Below are 17,177 nucleotides of genomic sequence, written 5' to 3' on the forward strand. Positions count from 1 at the left end.
GTTAAGATAAGAATGAGGTAGAGTATGATATGAAATAGAGTTGAATATGTTTTCGTTGTTGTCATGGTATAGTGATGTTCTATTGATGGGACACGGTTGTGAGAGGTCACATTATTCGGTAATTTTGATCTTGTTCTAGATAAGGCTTTAGTAGACATGGTAATGGAAAATGATTCGTGGAACATGTGTTGTAATGATCTGAAAGCGGCAGGTAGTTCATAATCTTTTGTTGGGACAGTGAGTGTAGGGTGTTGGGGGAATTAGTGTCATATTAAGTTATGTATGAGTTTTGCGGTAATGAAGGAAAGAACTTGAGGATCTAGTGTGAGTATAAGTAATGAGTGTGGATCGGGAGTTATGCTTCTGGAAGATAAGTGCTTTACATAGCGAGGTATGTTGGTTTGCAGTGATAATGGAGAGTTAGTATGGTGATTTTGCTACGAGCCTTATGGTATAGGTTAGGGGTGTGCAGATTGATTTGAAGTATGAGAACTGTTGAAGTAAGAGAGCCTTGAGAAATAGGAGTGATTATGGAAATGAGGTTATAGGCAGTTATCTTTGACCTATGGTGGTGATGAGGATAATGAGATAATATAGCTAAGGGTTTAGTATTAGTGAGTTACGAGGACGTAACATTTGTCTTAAGAGGAGTAGGATGCAATAAAAGAGAGTTTCATGGTGGTGCATGCGGTAATATAATTGGAAGTAGAGTGTTAGCGTAGCGTAAAGGAGGAATTTGTTTTGTGGACAATACTTATAAAAGGCCATGGCCGTGCTTGTAGTAGTGTGATGCTTAAGAGTGTGGGAATATTTTATATAGTGTTGTGAGTTGAAGGATGATGTTATGAGTCGAGTAAACTTCGATGACGAAGTTCCTTTTAAGGGTGGTAGAATGTAACATTCCGTTTGATGTCTAGGAGTGTCTTGATTTTGGATTTGATAGTGGATGATATTATGGAGCTAGCTGTGTTAGTGGATGGTGGTTGGTTATGTATGAAGTTGGTGTCGTGAGAGATATATATGTGGTGGATACGATATCGTGAGTCATGTTAAGGAAGTAAACATAGTTGGTGGAGTGGGTGTTAAGAGTTCATGTTTTATGTTTGGTCGAGTTGTTGAGTTCTTAGTTATGTTGTTGTGTCTGGGTCGAGTTAGTATGGTTGTTTTTAGAGTATGGGTTGAACTTCGGGGACGAAGTTCTTTTTAAGGAGGGAAGACTGTAATACTCCGTATTTATAAGTCTTGGGGTACTCTATCGAGTAGGCCTTACTCTGTCGAGTAAGGGTAAGTTGCGTTTTAGAAAAGTTTCGACTGAGGGTACTCTATCAAGTAGCCTTAGGTACTGATAGAGTAGGGGGTACTCTATCAAGTAGCCTTAGGTACTCGATAGAGTAAGGGGGTACTCTATCAAGTAGCCTTAGGCACTCGATCGAGTAAGGGGTACTCGATCGAGTACCTTGGGTACTCGATCGAGTGTCCGGTTTACGGGGAGTTTTCTCGGGTTTTGTTAATTATGCGATTAAGGTATTTAAACATAATCGTCATTGTTTTAAATCACTTTTGCAAAACCTAAAACCCTGTTTAAGAGAGAAAGCAACCAGTTCATCTTCCTAATCGCATTCTTAGCAATTCCCGGAGTTCAGACGGTCGGTTCTTGTCGTTATTCGTATCGTTGAGTTCCTTGCGTCGAGGGTAAGCTTTTAATATAATTTTTATAGTGTTTTGTTAAGTTTGGTTAAACCCTAATTTAGAGATTGGGGGTTTTGTGTGTAATATGTGATGTGTAGTCTCTATGTGTTATATGATAGGAGGAGGGTTCGTAGAAGAGGCTTTTGATACAAATTTGTAGATACCGTCGCTTGTTGTGCTTTCGGTAGGATTTCTACTCGTATTAGTCCCATAATGGGATATTGGTGATGTCTTTGTAGTTAGTTGTTTGATATGATGATTGTGATTGTGATTGTGATTGTGGTTGTGTTTGTTGATGGTTCTCGAGATGCGTTCTCGGCTGAGTGGGGTCACTTGCGGGAGTGATCTCACGCCCTAGTTTCGCCCTTCGTGGAACCCGCCACGAAAGGGGATGTGCACATTAATGGGACAGGGTTATCGCTCGTACGATGAGCGGGGCTTAGGTGGGAACGGCTGCGGTCCCCCATCGCGTGGCGGTAGTCCGGTGGACGATCGTATTGAGATGATGGGAGTTGGTAGTGTGTGTGTGTGTGTGACGGTTAGTTTGTTTGTTTATCTTATTGTTGTTATCTATATTGATTGTGTGATTAGTGCGACCCGGTGTTGTTTTGTAAACTGCGGTGATCCATTCGGGGATGGTGAGCAGATATTGAGCAGTATAGAGATGAGTCTTTGGGATATTTGGGATGGCTACGACATGATGATAGAGTCTTCATTGTAGTTTAGCATTTATTATTATTTCGATTGAGAACGAGATAGTTTGGAATAATGTATTGTACTTTCAGTTTGGTTTGAGGATTGTAACTCTTCGCTAAAGCATTTATAATTAAACGTTGTTTCTGTTTTGTCTATTTGATTATCATACCTCGGGCGACCGAGATGGTAATGTCTTCATACCTAAGTGGTCCTGGTAAGGCACTTGGAGTATGGGGGTGTTACAATATCGATTCGGTTGTAATTTATTGTGATCTCGTATCACCATTTTGTAATTTAATAGATTTATTTTATTTTAGTTACAAATGTATAATAGGAAATTATGTAATTTGTTATGTAATTTTATTTATTTCGGAGTTCCCAAAGACGGATTTCTTCAAGATGGCGATACATAAAGACGGTGTTACCTCGAGATGCGTGCCACAACCGAAGTTCAAGGGACCAATGGAGTTGGTTTCCGAATATGTAATAGTTAAATAGTTTTCTATTTTAGGAAGGCAATACTAGGATTTATTTTTATGCTTTGCCTTTTATTTATATGTCGCATGCATCGCTAAATCGCCATAACTAAAACATGCATCATCTTTTATCCAGTTTTTCGACCGTGTCAATTACAATTATCATAGTTCACCGCTTTAGTTCACTTAAAACGTGATAGATAATAAATTGACATGCCCTCTCGTTAAAAATAAACAATTGAGACATAGCCTTACCAAAAAGTAGAAACCATGAAAACCTATTTCGTGAGGGAGTGCACTCGGCCATCCCGGGGTACAAACCTTGTTACGTAGGGGAAGTGGGTGATAAATGTCTATCCACCGAATTCATGTTGATGAGGGTTTCATCGGCCATCCCGTGCCCAAATTAATGTGAATTTGGATCATGGACACATTTATTCGAAATTTGGATTGACCTCAACGGAAGTATTAGTGACCGTAGTCGCATGTGTTCCGGGCTATAGATAAACATTAGAGTAAATTTATCGACCAAGAGTTCTAAAAGTAGAATCGATTAAGCGTTAATCCACCGAGTTATATTGATAAGGGTTTCATCGGCCATCCCGTGCCTAAGTTGATATGAATTTGGGTCTTGGAATCATTTATCTAGTTGGGTAGAGGTCACTAGAAAAATGTAATAAAACTTGTTTAAATCTTTTTACGAGTATTATTTTAAAACGACATATGTTTTACTCCTTTTATTTTGTTTTGTAAACCATTTCTTTTTCTCATAACAAATGGCTACACCAAACCCAAACGCCACGCCTCTCGCTAATTCATCATGGCTCCGATCCTTCATGGATCGATGTAAACTTGAAAAGAATGGGTCAAATTTCTCCAATTGGGATGCCCAACTCAAACTAGCCGCCCAAGGTGACGACAAGCTTCGTTACATAACCGAGGCCTCTCCACCCGAACCTAATACTAGGTCGACCGCCGCTACTAGGGAAGCATATGAGGCTTACCATAAAGAGTCCGCCGCAATGAAAAACGTGTTGATCTTTGCGATGGAGGCGGATCTCCAAAGGAGAGCCTTCAAAATGGGCACCGCTAATGAGATTTACTCCAAGCTTGTGACAATGTTTTCACAAACTCCGCGGATCGTCCAATATGATGCGGCCGCGGCATTCTTTGATCTCGACTTCAAAGAGGGCCAAAAGGTTAGCCCTCATGTGCTCAAACTTATGGAGCTAGTCGAGACCTTGAAGATTCAAAAGGTTGAAATCCCCAAAGAACTCATTGTAGATAGGATTTTACACTCCTTATCCAAAGTCAAAGCGTATGTTCAATTCCGGGTGAATTTTAACATGCAAGACAAGGATGTGTCTCTTGAAGAATTGCACAAGTTACTTGTGCAAGCCGAAAGGGACATGGGGTTAAATGTGAACCCACCCAAGGATGTGCTTAATATTAGCACCAAAAGCAAGGGGAAGTTCAAGAAGAATGGGAGGAAGGGTAAGAAGCAAGCTCCCACTTTCACCAAAACTAGGACTTATGAAGCTAGCACTTCAAAAATCAAGAAGGGTCCTCTTGATAAATGCCATTATTGTAATGGTGTTGGACATTGGAAAAGAAATTGTTCCAAATACCTTGGTGATATTAAGGCTGGAAAGATTACTCCAGTAGGTAAATGACTATCCTTTCTTTTATATTTCTATTTCAACTATGGTATTGTGATACAAAGTTGTGATAATGTATCTCCCTTTTTATTGTAAATAGGGCCTCCACCAAGCAAAGACAAGGGAAAAGAAAAGCAAGCTTGAGAAACCATCAAGAAGCTAGGAATAGCTTTCATGGAGCTTTGCTTTTTATTGTCTTATTTTAATCATGTTTTGGATTTTTAGAACCTTTAAGTTTCCGTGTTCGATATGGAAAGGTATTTTGGATAATTGGTTGTATTTTGGATAATGGTGGCTTGGTTTGCAACCCAAGTCACCCGTTTTATCATTTTATCCTTTGTTCTAAAATTCGTATTTAAATGCTTGCTCTTAGAAACATATGATTATTCAATTAAAGTGATCTAATAGACAACTATAATGACGGGATTCATTATATGTCCACATGCTTAAGGCTTGTGTATGATCATTTATAAAGTGATTTTGAGTCTATGAACTCTCTTAAAGGAATGTCAATCACCAAGTACACTTACGAAATCTAAAACTATTAGTCAATCTATGAGTTAGTTCTCCTTATACTTCAACATCATTATTTGTGTCTCATATGCTATCTTTGAATCTCTTGTGTATTTATTCTAAAGATAGAGTGGGAGAATAATGAGGACACAACACACACCAAGATAAATTTGTGTACTTGTGTAAATGAGATCTACGCAAGGGAGAATGATTTGAATGAAGGTATATCTATTTATATAATATACCCAATAGATGAGATCTATGGTCTCAAGTAAGTTCTATATGACTAAAGAGACCAAGTGAAGTAATCATAAGAGTATGTTCTCAAGATAACTACACGAGGAGACCAAAAGAAATTTTTGGAACAAGAATGACTAATGTAAAGTCTTAATTGACTAGTTTATGATAAATTTTGACCAATAGTTTCAAACTTTACTTAAGAGCCTAAATGAATCAAAGTAACATTCTAGTAATAAACAAGTTGCAAGGATTGATATACCGATATCTTCAATAGCTAAGTTTTAACCACGCAAGAGTCATTTCTTAACCACATTTTGAAAATGAATTGGTTAAACCTCCTTCTGAAAGGGATATTTTGAAGGACGTACATTAGATATTATTTATATTTAATAAATGACATTGTCACGCATCATTATGACATGAATGTGTTAGAGATTAAAAATCTCTTTCCATAAGGTTAAGATGAGACCTCTTCAAAATAGGAATTTTGAAAGGATATGATGGGAACATATATGGCTTCATCTTAATAACTTTGCAAAGGTAACATACATTCCAATTTTGAAATGTTTTCGATTGAGTAATCAATTTCGAAACATGTGGAATTAAGTGGGAGTTTAGAAATTATCATGTGAAGACATGGAATTTAGTGGGAGCAATCATCCTTTGAATTTTTACAACTCATTACTCATTAGGAATGACGAGCTAATATCTTCCTTCACAAAGAAGTATTTGAGTTTTCAATTCTGGATGAATATGGACTATGATGAATCCAATTACATCAAGAGATGTTGGATAAGTATTAAGAGATACACATCGAATCAACAAAAACGTAGGTTATTCATGTAAATGAAAATGGAATTGCCATTAGCAGTCATGGTCGTTCCTTGAACCTAAATATAGTTGATGACATGATTAAAAGTTACTAATGTTTCCGCCATTAGAATAATCATGCACATGTCCAATTATGAATCATATGCATAAGAGCATGATGAATCATTGGTAAGCCATAGTAGAAACGTCATGAATTCTCGAGAAGAATTCGATGAGCGATTTTGGTGTTTGACAGAATACTCTGTTATGTGTCAAGAGGTTGCACATATTATAGAAAATCCGAACACACGTAAAGATTTATGAAAATCCTAAACTTTTCAAGCCAAAAGGAGAAATAGGAAGTTTGAAAAGATACTTAGTTGAATAAGAAGTTGCTCAAAACTAATCTTTCCTAATATGCTAGGACTTGTGAGAAGTGCTAGGCTAATCATCTTGACAAATTGTTGCAAGACTCTACAAAATATTTACCTAGTGCATTGTGTGTAGATGAAGTACTTGATCAGTGCAAGTTATATCATTCACCACAAATTCGTACGTTATGTGATAATCGATAAGGAAGTTCTTTCAAGATAAAGAACCGAAACCAAGGTCGGGAACCTTGATGTGTACTTGGTAAGGTTCATGCTATGAGTGATAACATGAATGTAAAGGATAATACGATTAAGAAGTTTGAACACATGGACACGTAACATGTTAAACTTCTATTGCAATCAACAAGTGTTTACACACTTACGATATGCATCACAAGGTTGTAATATGGTATTGACTACCCGAGTGTGATGTCGACATTTGTCGTTTGAGTTTTTATTAACTCACCTTATACTTTGTTACATCCAACGGGTTGTAGAGACAATTGAACCCCGTTTAAGTGAACACGGATTAGCATTGTATTTGCCCATAGTTACTTACATGAGGTGACGTCTCGAAGTGACTAGAGTATGATGCGATTGATGGCAAGTTCAAGTGCCATAGAGTCATGTGAGATGACTAGTTGATCACATAGGCAGACTGTTAGGAACATTTTGTCGGGCCTTATGACCGCTTATAGAGTTTACGGCATATTTATATAGCACGGTGGTCGTGCGGAGAGCGACTATAGTATTCAAATGAGTCGATTCTTTTGACTAAAGACTATTCGCCTAAGATGGCACGATTTCAGATTAACTTTGATTTGTGTTACTACGACCTTCGTAAATGGGGTCAAATGGGCATATTTTGGGTTATGATGGTGTGGCTAGTCGAAGGGAATGAGTGCGATAGGAATTGTCCACCCCTAGTCAGGGTTATAACAATATCTCGGGGCCACTCGAGGAGTAATGAATTGGAAAATGCGTGGCCACGCTCGGAATGTATCCATGGTGGATAAATCCGGTCAATCGATTATTCTCCGGATCGAGGAAACCACTCTCGATATGATCACTTGCAAGTACGACCTGAAAGACACCTTGTATTGAGTGGGAGATAGTAATAGGACAAGAGAATTGGTGACGCACACTTGTCGAGGACAAGTGGGAGATTGTTGGAATATGTGTCCTCCAACAATAATGCGATCACAACTGTTGATCATGATGATCACATGTTTAAGTATCATTATAAAGAATACAATTGGGAAGTAATATTTTCTGTCAATTTGGTCCACACATATCGGTAATGATTGGCTGACTAGAGTTTGACATTACTGTCGTGCGACGGTGGTGACCAGTTGATCCCCTAGATCATACCTAAAGGGCAACACTCTTAATTGATCAATTAATTGATCGTAAAACGTTACGAGTCAATTAAATTATTTTAAATTGACGGACGATTTTGGAAGTAATATTTACGTGTCTCATTGAAATTTGATTAAATGAGATACGGTCTAAGTAATCGAATTATTTCATTACTCAGATGAAATTATTGTTTAAGGAAACAATTTAAATTGAATGAATTATTATAAATACAAATTGTTGTGATTTATAATTGGTAAGATATTTTGGTACAAGTAATTATGAATTACTAGGTCGATTTTTGTATATGACGTATTTTTATTAATACGTTGATTTTTAATATGTTCAAAATACATAACAATTTTATGTGACATGTGACATGTGACATATTGACAAATTGACAAAAATAAAATGGATTCCATTTTACATATGTACCGAAATTAAGGGAGGATTTAGGATAATATTATGTTTATTATGTGAGTGGTAAGCATAATGATTACCCTAATTGACTAGCCATGCAAACCTAGTGATCATTGTGAAGAACAACTAGTGCATGCATTGGCTCCCTCTTCTCCCCTCTTCCACCCGGTTTTTGAGAAGAAAAACCACAAATGAAATTAGTGCATAATATTATTCATTCATCTAAAAAATTTAAGTTTTAGAAAGATAAAAACTCTTCCTTCTCTTCCTTCTCTCTAACCGAAATAATAGAGAGTTCCATAATATTTTTGGGTCAATTTTTATGCTAAAATAATATTGTTCTAGTATACATAATATTAATTTAATTAAGAGTTTGCTTTAGGTATTATACTTTGGGAGGGATCCTATACTTGGATCCTAATTCATCCATTGAGGAAAGCACAAGAACATGAGAGAAGGAGATCTCTCTTGTGCCCAAATAAACCGAAATATCAATGTAAGATAGAGATTTCTTCTTTAACTATTTTATTGTTTGCATGCATAAGATCACCATTTAATTTTATGACAAATTAACATAAAACATATATGAATATGTTGAGTATAGAGATCTACTTTTTGAGAATTAGTTTCCAATTGATCATTGTAACTTCTTTTGGAAGTCAGGATGTAATGCATGCTGAGTTCGATTGTACTACATCTCAAGGCTGTGAAGCCTCTTCTAAAGTGCGGCTAGCATTTGGTTCTTATGTATTGCGGAGTAGTTGTTATTTGTAAATTTCCTTGAGTCCCTTCTTTTGCTTTTCACTCCTTCGTGATAAAAGTTATACCTTGCGTCTATTTAAAAGTTTTTTCCACATGCTCATGTAACAACAATATTTTTTTTTTTTTTTCGCTTAAGAGGGGCAAAGCCCTGTCATTTAACAACAATATTAATATATCATTATTTCAATGCCTCAAGGGATTCTACCATGCTTAGCTGGTCATTTGGGTTTGGGTGGGGTTATTGGGTTATTCCCTCTATATATTGAAGTCAATTGTTGTTGCCGCGTAGCAATCTTAAATAGAGTAGTGTGCAATTGGCCTGTTAATGACATCATAGAGATCTGAATGATGTTTGATAGTGTCTGCATGTATGGTACGTTATCATAGTATATTAGTAGGGCTACAATGCTTGGCGAATAAGCTTGTTATTTTTTCTAGGTTAAGTTTCACTACATTGCAGTTGTGCCTTACTTTTATTCAGGTTCTCTGCGTAGGATTGCTTGCATGGAATGCAGATGCTACGGTTTCAGATTCCGGAAGGTTTTCCGGCTTCCATTCTTTGTATAGTTCGGCTTTAAAACAATAGCAAGCTCAGCGATGAGCTAGAAAATGCAGGTCAGCGATGTGAAACTCCCAAGGTTGGTTTGACGTTTTTACCTATAAAATTGTATCCCTGTGTTGGTGAATGTGATTGTAGTGTTGGTTGGCCTGATTCTAGGATTTTATGGGAGTAGATTCATACTTAACTAGGGTGGGTTGCTGTTGTTTTCCGGTTGACTGATTCGTTAGTTTTTTGTTTGGAGTCTTTCTTTTGGAGGTTGAATTGAGGTTTACCGGGATATTGTGTTTATTTAGCGTTTCTTTTACTTTGTATTGTTGGTTGTCGTTTTAGGTAGCAACGCAGCTCCAGCATTTTTGAACTACTTGTTGACAATAGGATTCTTAAATCTTCTACCAGTCAGTTTGTACTTCTCTTTTGCCCAAAAATCCCTCCCCATCACTCCTTTTATCCGCCTCATTCCTTCTTGTATTTTAGTTTACTCATATTAATTCTTCATTCTTATCTTAGTTTGTCTTTTTGGTTCTTGTTTTTTTTTTGGAGGATCATTTGGAATGATTTTAATCAATAGGTAAGGGTTTCTTCATCTCAGTTTATTTTTTACAGTTCTTGAATAAGGATCTGAAGAACTTGCAGGATTTGTTATGTAATGGTATGTTCCACTAATTTTTAATTGGCTGTCTTTTTTTATCATCTTTATTGTTTTTATTAAGACACGTTCCTTTTTACTGGTCTAAGATTTGGTGTAAACATCTCTAATTTATCATCAATACCATTGAGTTTGGATATTTATGAAACTTTGATTAGACTTGTTTCCAATGTTGGATGATTTAGAAGGTTTTAGTGTAGATATCATTGATTTATCATCAACTACATTTTTAAAATTAATTTTGATTACTTCATGAATCTATCCCTCTTACCTCTTTCTTCTTCCTTTTTTTTAAATACTTGTATGGCTTTTATTTAATGTAGGATAATCATAATTAACATTGTAAAATAATTAGATCTTAAAAATGGCAGGATGTTATGATCCAAATCATTTTGACGAAGAACAAGTTAATTGTAAGTATTTGTATAAACCCTTTTTATCATTTAGCTTAGTTATTTAAAGGTCTTCATTTTTTTTTTGTTATCGAGGTTTATGTATAGTTCACGTTTATTTGTACTTTATTAATTTTTTGGGTTAGTGTGGTTTAGATCTTTGTTAATGTGATTAATTAGATATGTGATTAGTTTAATACTTTCTTAGGCCCAATAAGTTACGTACTATTTATAAAATAAGCCCTACTAAGAATATGAGAGGTAAATAAATAATTGAGACGGCCCGGTGATTGGGAGAGGAAGGGGGTATGGTTTAATTAGTTGAGTCAAATTTAGTGAAGTGGGTGGTATGTTACTTTGATTATTCAAGAAAAATTATAACTTTTGCTGTAGGATTGTGGATTTCTAAAAGACATTTAAATTTTAGTGTACAATCGACTAACAAGAGTAATTATCGTGTAATACCTGTCGGACAATTCTTTTATGTATGAAGACACCCCGTTTACCAAAAGGACCGTCTCGTGTTGTAAAACGGTTATATTATATAATTTGTAATCTAATAAAGGTGCTTGAGGATGGGTGATGGAATTGGTTCATCTTGGTTTGAGTGGTGATAGGAGTGTTGTTCATTATCTTCATGTTGAAGTTGGTGACATAAGTTGGAGTTTTGAGATGGCGGTAGGTTATTTTGATGGTGGTGATAGTGTTGATGCCGCTTAAGTAGTTTTCGATAGAGTTATACCTTTGACAGCATAATAATGGAGCTTAAATTTACTATTTTTCTACCCCATTGTACCGATGTATCCCCAATTGGCTTGTTGTCATAGCCTTTTTTTTTTGTTTTTTTACAATATTCCTATAGTCACTTCAGTAATTGTAACAGCCACAACCATCCTGGAGAACCTCACTACTGTCCTCGGCATTTGCATGGCTCGGCATTTTAAATAGTAGATTACATCAAAATCCCCATATTGATCTTTAACTATTTAAGGTCGCGTTTTGGTGGGATCTATTTGTTGGGCCTTTGCTTGGATCAGATGGTTAGAGTGTCAGCTTAGAGACGGAATTGTTCTAATCGTTTAGTCTTTCATGCTGTGGTCTCTTTTCAATTTGTGGTATTATTGTTTCTCACTGTACCAAGGATGCTTACTTTATAGGTGTTGCTAGGAGTTGCTTGTTTCCGCTGACTGTTTAATTGTTTTATTTCGTTAGCTATGTTTAAAGTAAAGATCTGAACGACTGTAACACACCCATTTATTTAGGAGTCTTTAGCAAGACATTCCCAATAAATAGGACTGTTACCATCTCGGTTGCCCGAGGTAAATGATACAAATTAAAACAAACCAAAGTACTTTAATAACTTTAACTGAAATAATGGTTTTATTACATTGTCAACTGATTAAATTTAAACCTTAACTTTACAATATACTACGCAGCGGAATTTACATAAATAAAGTTGTATAAGTCAACTAAGTGATCTAGACAGCAACTATGGTCCAAGTCGAGCTCACGTCCCAATGCTCCGAAGTCAGCTAATCTTTGGTACCTGTCAAATCTGCTCCCCATAAAACGGTTCACCGCAGGTATTCACGAACACACAGTCAACCGCGAGGTTGAGTAGAAATAAATACTAACAACAAAAACATACAATAACAATTCAATTTCTCTTTTTCATTGCACAACTCCCTGACAACGTGCCCATTATTTTCTTAACACACCACCCTTAACAACGTGCTCACTTTACATCATTCCAACCGAAGTTGAAGTATCCACCATCCCAACCGAAGTTGAGGTATCCATCATCCCAACCGAAGTTGAGGTATCCATCATCCCAGTACTGAGGTATCCAACATTTAAGACATGAGATAACCAACAACCACAATATAAACCAATGACATATACTTCACAACTGATAATTCATCCAACAACATTATCGAGTAAAAGTTGAGTAGGATTTATCCCTACCTGGCAAGCAAGCACTCCAATTACGCAATCCAATAATTAAAGCTCACAAATCTGACTATAAACTCTTCACAATTTCCGTCACCTATATAATAATAACAATTACAACAATTATAATTACTAACTTTACTTATTTATTCATTTATTTATTCCTTTTATTTAATTATTCAAATTAATTATTCAAATTAATTATTTATTATAATTATTAAAGGTTTATGATAACTAAAAACCCGATTCAATTACGAACCCGACTCACCCGAACTAATTAAATAATTAAAACCCGTCACAAAACAAACACACACCACCCTAACACCGTGTAAACCGTGTTCAACCACTCCCCATAAACACCTTTCAACCTGACACCACACACCACCACAGCCACTACCTAGCCTCGACAACCCCAGCCTGCAGTCCCACGCATCCCCCTCACCCATAACCACCAGCTAAACCACCGCCACCAACCCATAAAACCACGCCCTAACTCACTCGACACCAACAACAACACTCCTCGACACACCCACAAAACCCGTCCCAAAACACCACCTACCGCCACCTATGCTGCCGCCTACAACCACCACCCAACTCACCAATCCACCCTCGATACAAACCACCCAATACCACCCCAACCCAGACCTCTTACAACCACCAAAACTCCCTCCAAAAACCGGCTGCCCAAACACGTACTCCTCCCCTGTTTTCGCCACCACCGCCACCTGCCACCATTCCGCCACCACCAATATGACCGACCACATTCCCTCATCACAACCCGTCTATACCCAGGTCAAGTCGAGGTCAATTAGGGGTTCAATTACTCATTCTAATCACCCACAACCAAACCCGTATAACCGCCTGACCAGCCACCTTTAGCCGCCGTAAACACCACCCTACCACGGTCAATGACGGTCAACAATGGTCAGGTTAGAAACTTGGCAGTCTAATGTCGCTATAGGTCCAATTCCCGAGTCCTATGGTGGTCTATATAAGTCATACTATCGATTCTAAAGATGCTTGCATGAAAAGAATATAAATCGATTTAAGATGAATAATTACCTCGAGTTGATTAATTGATTTATGTTAATTCCTTCTTCTTCCGTCTCCTAAAGCTCCTTCTTTTAATTTGTGAATTATTTCTCAGATTTAAGGTGGTATTTATAGTGTAAAATTTAGAGAATACGAGGCCAATTAGGAAACTATGTAACTTTCCTTATTCTAATTAGTATCGGAATTGTCATTATATTTATATCATTATTATTATCACATATTATTAGCCTTACCTTAACTATGATTTCCTCATATAATACTTACTAATTTATTATTTGCCATAACTTATTATCACTATTGATATAATTATTATTACTTTCATATTTATTATTTCCATATTATATTATTATTAATTCCCGGTATAAATCCCGATTACACTCACACTAATTTAATAAATTTCGGCCCAACCAATCAATGGCACATGGTCCAACACTCGATTACCAACTAAGCCCAAAGAACAAATATTAGCCAAACCCAACTCCCGACTTGAATTATTAATTTATTATTTAATTAACGCCTTTCTTGTATTTATTATTAGAAATGCCATTTAATCACTCATTAAATTACATAAATTATCCTTATAAATTATTATTAAAATACGGAGTATTACAACGACATTTATTGGTGTCCGCATGTATGGAACGTTATCGTAGTACGGTTATAATACTTGTCGAATAAGCTTGCTGTTTTTTCCATGTTTAAGTTTCACAACATTGCAGCTGACCATTACTTTCATTTGGGTTCTCAGCATTAGATTGCTTTCATGTAATGCAGGTGTCGTGGTTTCGGCGTCGGGAAGGTTTCTCAGCTTCAATTCTTTGTAAATTGCAGCTTTAAAACAATAGCGAGCTCACCGATGGGGTGGTCAATGCGGGTCAGCGATGTGCAACACCCAAGGTTGGTTTGACATTTTTTACCTTTAAAATTGTACCTTTACTTTAGTGAATGTGATTGCGGTGTTGGTTGGGCTGATTCTACGGTTTTATCAGAGTGGATCCCTATTTAGGGTGGACTACTGTTGTTTTCTGGTTGACCAAGTCGTATGGTTTACTAGGATATTGTGTTTATTTAGTGATTCTTTTACTTTGTACGGTTTGGTAGCCTGGAGTCAAGGTAGTTGTGTTTCTTTTATTTTGATGAGGTTTTTATGGACGCATACTTACCTTTTCCCACTATGTTCACCCAGTGCAAGGACATCTTGAAAATGGGAACTAGTTGGAACTAACCGTCATTTATTTAACATGCTGGTTCTGCACTAACCTATTCTAAAACCGCATGTTACTTAACCAAATACTCATGTAAATGAATTGGTTGATAATTACCTTAATATCGCATTTGAGTACTAATGCGCTCTTATAGTGATACTTATGTAAATCTGACTTAAGTATTTGTGGAATCACATCAAATGTCAATGATTTTTCTTTTCGGGCCTTAGTGACTAAAATTATCAAGTAGTTGTGTATACAATTTCAGATGGTTATGTATAGAGTCAGAAATCAGAATTTGGGTTTTGGGTATAAAAGGTTGTGTTCTAATCATCTATTAAAAAAAATATGATGGATGGCCAAATTACTCGTTATCTCGAGGCCATTCACATGTTGCGGGGCTGGATAGTAAGGCGCTATATGTATTTCACTTGTGCCAATGTGGACGCACAAACGGTCCTAACCTAAAAGTGCAGAAAAAAATATGCAAATGACCTCGTATTTCAAAATGGCCAAATCTGCAGCTTATGCTTATGTTTTACATTGGATTTTGTTGGTTAACTGTATTTCATTTCGTTTTGAATTTGTACCTTGTAGAGTTTCTGTTGTGCATTTGAAATTTTTCTTTTAAATGTCGAGCAATACAATCGTTACTGGTTTCCCACAGATCCTCAATGTGTTGTGTATTTGAATTTTTCCTTCAGACGCCGAGAATGCAATACCTTTATTCTTCAGTATAACTTTCAGTTGCAATGTGTTGTTCCTTGTTCAAAAAAATTATTGTTCAAGATTCGTATGAACTCTGAACGCGACAAATAGTGGAAATCAAACGGAAAAATGAGTTAAATATATATACCAACTACAATGTTTGCCCATTGACTAAGATATAGCGTTTTTTTACTATGATGAAGTGTTTTGCTGATGATTCGAAACTCTATTGTTCGTGTCGGATTGAACAACCAAAACGTTTGTCTTGGTAAATTTTTTCGAAGATATTAATGCCCTTATCATGAAGTATTCTGATATAAATTTGTTCCCTTTATTTCGAAGACACCGATTACAATTATGAAAATTCAAAGTTGTTTTACCCATGTCTCTGACCACGCTCGAGAAGGCCATTACATATCCAAAGATATTCCACGAGTGCGTGATGCCCTCAATGGTTTAGGCTACCCTGTAAAAGTTCCTTAACACCACCTACACGTCCAAAAACAAGCAAGCGGAAAAAGCACATTCGCATCATATACATCGTAACAAGTATGGTTACTTCGTACATCCATTGACCAAACAATATTCATTTCAATTGCGATGCTTACGTATTCTTTCATCCAAACGGTCTTCAAATTGGAGTCCCGCACCCGGTAGGGTGCGGGGCAACAACTAATAAAATTAAAAGGGTATCTAGCTAAAATAAGGTGACATGCATGACAAATTTTAATGTGGCATGACAACTTTTAATTGACATGGCAAATTAATACTCCCTCCGTACCACACCAAAGGTAACACTTACTATAAACGGACGTACCACACCAAAGGTAACATTCCTTATTTGGCCCACAACATTACCAAATTATCCTTATACCCATTTGGTATTTACACAAAATGCCATTACATACCCCACCTACCAACCCACAATTACATACCCCACCTATTTTTTCCCTCTTTACCCTTACTTTTTCCACCTTTTCTTAAATACTCCATTTTTCCCTACGTTACCTTTGGTGTGGTACGGAGGGAGTATGATGGATTATCAATCTATACTAAATACTCCCTCCGATCTACACCAAAGGTAATAGTTACCTAAAACGGACCATGACAATGTTATCCTTATTCCCATGCATTATTTAGAAAAATATTATCTATAGGCCCACACACCAACCTCACATTTAACACACCTAAACACATTAAATTTCCTAACAACAATCCCTAATTTAACACTAACCTCCCCTCCCCAACTAATCGTTCCCTCCAAAAACCCTAATCACCCTACTATTGCCTCATTTTGTCTAAAATTCTCCCTCTCTCTCTCTTCTCTCTTCTCTCTTCAATCTCACTAGAACTGTTATCTTTACCTTCTCCATTAGCCGCCTTCATCTTCTCCTGGATCTCCAACTCACAGCGTCTCTATCTTCAACCTATGCATCATCAATCATCTTCAATCATATTCTGTTTCTCTCATTCTCACACACTCTTTTATTTAATCACCCATTTATTGTCTTTTTCTATAATGGATGGTCATGGATCTTCTTGTTCTTCGTCTTGTTTACGCTGCTCAGTTTCCCACTTCAATCTTGGTTCTTATTGTTGCGAATATTGTTCTCTTAATGATAAAAGTTCTCTTCCATCGACTCCTCTACCTAATTTGGTACCTGACACTC

The 17,177-nt window shown here is 36.6% G+C and overlaps 1 long non-coding RNA gene across 2 annotated transcripts in view; it reads left to right on the forward strand.

Moving 5' to 3' along the window:
* The window catches only part of LOC141653572 (uncharacterized), a 30,693-nt gene extending 15,228 nt beyond the window's left edge, over positions 1–15,465 (forward strand). The window contains exons 2-3 of one of the 2 annotated variants that reach the window (XR_012547459.1): positions 9,473–10,612; positions 14,369–15,465. This is a non-coding gene — a long non-coding RNA (uncharacterized LOC141653572). Of the gene's footprint in view, positions 1–8,832; positions 10,613–14,368 lie in introns of those variants that run through there. The other variant, XR_012547458.1, reaches the window with a different exon arrangement.
* The last annotated feature ends 1,712 nt before the right edge of the window (positions 15,466–17,177 follow it).

This window comes from Silene latifolia, chromosome 4 (genome assembly GCF_048544455.1).
Source record: "Silene latifolia isolate original U9 population chromosome 4, ASM4854445v1, whole genome shotgun sequence".
Classification (NCBI taxonomy): Eukaryota; Viridiplantae; Streptophyta; class Magnoliopsida; order Caryophyllales; family Caryophyllaceae; genus Silene; species Silene latifolia.